A 5,000-nucleotide genomic window follows, 5' to 3' on the forward strand; every position below is an offset into this window, starting at 1 on the left:
CCGAGTCCTTTTCTGTGTTCCGAGGCGACAGATCGGGGGAGTCGGGGAAATCCAAAGGTGGAGGCGTCTGCCTAATGGTAAACAACCGCTGGTGTAACCCCAACAACACCAAGTCTCTCTCCCACTCCAGCTCGCCTGCTCGAGATAGAACTTTGGACCATTGCTACACACCTTACAAGAACGGATACAAGACCGTCTCGCGCCCTGCTTTCAGGAAATCTGACCACGCCATGATCTCGCTGGTTCCCGTTTACAGGCCTCTGATCATGCCAGAACTGGTGGTGATGAGCTAAGTGAAGTGGTGGACGGCCCAATCAGAGGCTGCACTTCAGGACGCACTCGCTGACGTAGACTGGGACATGTTCCAATGAAGTTCAAGTGACGTCAGCAAGTTTACAGATGTAGCAGTGAGTTCTGTGGCAACGTTAGCAGAGAGCATCGTTCCCATGGTGAAAGTTTGGATAATTCCAAACCAGAAACCGTGGGTTGATAAATCAATCCTCTGCGCTCTAAATGCTCGCACGGCCGCTTACAACGACGGTCTTGTATCCGGAAATAAGGACAATTACAAAGCGGCGTCGTACAATCTGCGGAGGGCGGTGAAGGACGCTAAACAGACAAATAGAGAGACTGTGGAGCTACGGATGGAGCGGGGGGACACAAGACGCTTGTGGGAGGGGCTGCGAACGATAACAAACTACAAGAGCAGCTCCTCCCCAGCCACAAGTGTGGACGCCTCCCGAGCCAACGAACTGAACTCCTTTTATGCGAGGTTTGAGTCTGGCAACAGCACCGCTAGCTCGCCGGCTAATTGGAGTTACAGTGCTGAGGATGAGGGCGCACTCTCAGTGTCCGTGCACGAGGTCAGGAACGCTCTGAGGCGGGTGAACAACAGGAAAGCTGCGGGCCCAGATGGCCTATCTGGGCGAGTACTGAAGACCTGTGCTAACCAGCTAGCTCCGGTGTTCACTACAATAATCAACATCTCCCTGGCTGAATCAGTGGTCCCGTCCTGCTTCAAGAGGTCCACCGTCGTTCCTTTCCCGAAGATCGCCTCTCCTGCCTGCCTGAATGACTACCGTGGCCCTCACCTCGGTGGTCATGAAGTGTTTCGAGAGGCTGATTAAGAATTATATCTGCGCCTCCCTCCCAAGCACCTTGGACCCGTTGCAGTTCGTGTACCGGCAGAACAGATCCACGGATGGCGCGGTCTCCCAGGTACTGCACACCACGCTCACGCACCTGGATGGCCAGAAGGGGGCCTATGTGAGAATGCTGTTCATCGATGACAGTTCAGCTTTCAACACCATAGTCCCCTCCAGACTGGTTGTTAAGCTGAAGGAGCTCGGACTGAATACTCAGCTGTGTGCCTGGATCCTGGACTTCCTCACCGCCCAGCCCCAGGTGGTTAGGTTGGGGAAGCACATGTCCAGCTCCCTCACCCTGAATACAGGATCCATCCAGGGTTGCGTCCTCATCCCCCTACTGTATTCCCTCTACACACATGACTGTGTGGCCAGGTCCAGCTCTGACATCAAGTTTGCTGACGACACCGTTGTCATGGGCCTGATCACCGACTGCGACGAGAAGGCCTACCGCGAGGAGGTGGCTGACCTGTCACTCTGGTGCCAGGACAACAGTCTACACCCGAACGTCAGCAAAACTAAGGAGCTGATTGTGGACTTTAGGCGAGGATGAAAATTGAGGACGCACACGCCCTTGGTGATTAATGGGACCTCTGTCGACAAGGTGAGCAGCTTCAAATACCTGGGAGTCCAGATCACAGAGGACTTAACATGGACGTTACAAACAGACACTCTGAGGAGAAAGGCGAGGCAGCGTCTTTACCACCTCAGGCAGCTGAGGAAATTCCGGGTCTTGGGGAGGATCCTCAACTCCTTCTTCTGTGGAGCGGTGGAGAGCATCCCGACAGGCAACATCACTGCCTGGTTTGGGAACTGTACTGCTCAACACAGGCGGGCCCTGCAGAGGGTGGTGCGTTCAGCTGAACATACCACTGGAACTACCCTCCCCTCCCTGCAGGACTATACACCAGGAGGTATAGTAGCAGAGCCTGCAGGATCATGAAGGATCCTCATCCCCCAACAACGTACTGTTCCAGCTGCTGAGGTCAGGCAAGTGCCTCTGCAGTCACACAGCGAGAACAGAGAGACTGAGAAGGAGGTTTTTCCCGCAAGCCATTAGAAGTGTCAATGCTGACCTCACCAGGGGTCCTCACTGAGACACACACATAGGCTCCACTACCTTTTGTGCATACTGTAACGCATACTGTGTCACTGTTCTGGGTTGTTCGGTGATACCGTATTGCGCCGTACTGTTGTATACTGTGCTGTATTATCCCACAACCACTACCCTACTTTATTCACATGCCACTTTAATGCACATCTCTGTATATACATAATTGCCTATCTCATATACATAAGTCTATCCCATGTACGTAAGCCTATTCCCTTTATCTATTCAATTTTATTTTATTTTATTCTATATATTTTTATTTTATTCTATAAGTATTCAACTTACTGTATTACGTTTTAGAAATCAGTTAGTTGGTCTAGTAGAAAATTTACAAATAAAGTTGCATTACATTTCACTGCATATATGTATGAAAGTATGTATATGTATGTGACAAAAGAACCTCTTGAATCTTGAATTGAATCTTGAATCTTGATTGCGACATATCATGTGATCAGCCCAGCCCTAGTAACAAGTTATTTTTTGGGGGGGGGTAACTATAATATTATTACTGAAATTTTATTAGAAATTTGTTACACTATTCATCACTGAAAATAATGTTGTTACTGTAAGCAAACCCTGTTCCTCACCACATTAGGTATATTTATTCAGACCTCACATTGATACCAGTACAAGAATGTGTGTGTGTGTGTGTGTGTGTGTGTGTGTGTGTGTGTGTGTGTGTGTGTGTGTGTGTGTGTGTGTGTGTGTGTGTGTGTGTGTGTGTGGGTGTGTGTGTGTGTGTGTGCACGCGTTCGCATGTGGAGGGGGTGGGTTGGTTGGTTGGGGTGGCTGGGTATTACAGGCACCCCGAGAGCAGGACAGATGGTTAGACACTGGTCAGAGTTACACAGCAAAAGGTTGTAAAAATCGCTATGGGAAAGCCATGTGTGGGTGATGCCTCCTGGCACGCACACACACACACACACACACACACACACACACAGGCACACAGGCACACATACACACACACACACAGACACACACACACACACACACACACACACACACACACACCCACACACACCTAAATAAAACCACAAAAGACACGCGCGCACACATACCTTTGTACGGAGAGGACCAGCTTTGACACGGCGGGAGAAACAGACGTGTTGAAGGAGAAAATGGACAGTTTGGGATCGGTCGGACAAGCTAAGCATTTCAGCAGCGGGTCCCCATGTAATCCGTTGTAACCCATTCCCTCTACGTGCATTAAGAAGCTCCCTTTGGCGGGAGAAATTGGCCCGTTTGTACTTGATACCCCGTGCTGAGTTCCCTTCTCCACAGCTTGTGGCTCTTACAGAACATATAACAATGCCTGAACATATAAAAATGAATGTATTTAACGTCACCTACAGTAGAAAGGGGCCATGGAAGCTAAACTGGGTGACAATGCAAAGCTCCAACAGTGACTTAAGCACTAAATAACATATTGTAGCGTGAAATACATATCACATTAAAGTGTAAAGTAGTTTGGTGAATATCATTGTGTTGCACTGAAAGAAAACTCCATTATTTTTTAAACTTGGACCTTATTTTGCGGTCCATAAAGAACCTATTTTCTATTCAGGATCATTTTGAAGCTTCTGATGCCAATCACTTGGGTTGACTCTCAAAGATTATAAATATAATATAATTTATTAGGTTATAATATCCTTTTAGAATAACCCTAACCTTGACATCAATGAGAATTTCTGTAATCCAAAGGGTTAATTTCAGTTTTGCTTGTGTTTTTACTGGACTACCATTACATAACCTTTTCCACCATATCACGTCAAGAGCCCTTTTGAAGGAGGAAGATCTGATAAAAAGCGATTCTGTCTCTCTGCTGCACTTCGACCGTTTTATCCGCAACAAGAACAAACACACACTCATGCGCACAGCCATCCACGACCAAACAAAGACAAAACTGCCCGCATCATGAGAAGCAAAACAAGGTGCAAACAGCAACAACAGACTCTTTGCTCCAGTGCTCCTGTCAGCACCCCCAGCATCTGGGTGCAAACATCAGGTCAACCAAACAGGCGCCAAGGGCAGCTCTAATCTCTTCATGGATCTCTCTCTATCTCTCTCTCTGTCTCTGTCTCTCTCTCTCTCTCTCTCTCTCTGCCTTTCTCTTATTCACTGAATGGTACACTGTTTGTTGTTTTTCATCTCTCTGCAGCGCTTACAATTGTGATTATAGGAACTAAAAGTGCACTTTATGTAGTACATTCAGCCTTGAGCTCCTTTCACACATGAACTCCGGACAATGTCTGGATAATCATGTCCCGACATTGTCCGGAGTAGCCCTTTCACACGTGTAGCACAGAACGAGGGGGGCGGAGCCTGACGAGAGCGTCCAGGAGGCAGGAGTTTTAAAGCCCACCCAAGATGGCGAACGAGGCTACAGGCTTATCTTTTTTTGCCGTTGATACGTTGAACGAAAGAGTGGAAAGGAATAATAAAGGAAAGCAGAAAGGAGTACACAGCAGCTACGCTAACACCGCACAAAGGTAAATAACTGGCGCATGCGCGCTCTCTGTGAATGATCCGGACAATGACTTGCTCTGGTCACACAAACAGCTCTATCGGACATTACGCAGACGCAGGGTAAAGTCCGGGTCATGTCCGGGTTCGGACATTTGCGTTCACACATACGGTTCCTCCGGGAAATGTCCGGATCATTTCAGGTTTTCAGTGCATGTGTGAAAGCAGCTTTGGTTTACTGCCTATAGGTATACGTACACACACAGCAGAAATACCAC

This window comes from Zeus faber, assembly GCF_960531495.2.
Source record: "Zeus faber genome assembly, chromosome: 2".
Taxonomy (NCBI): domain Eukaryota; kingdom Metazoa; phylum Chordata; class Actinopteri; order Zeiformes; family Zeidae; genus Zeus; species Zeus faber.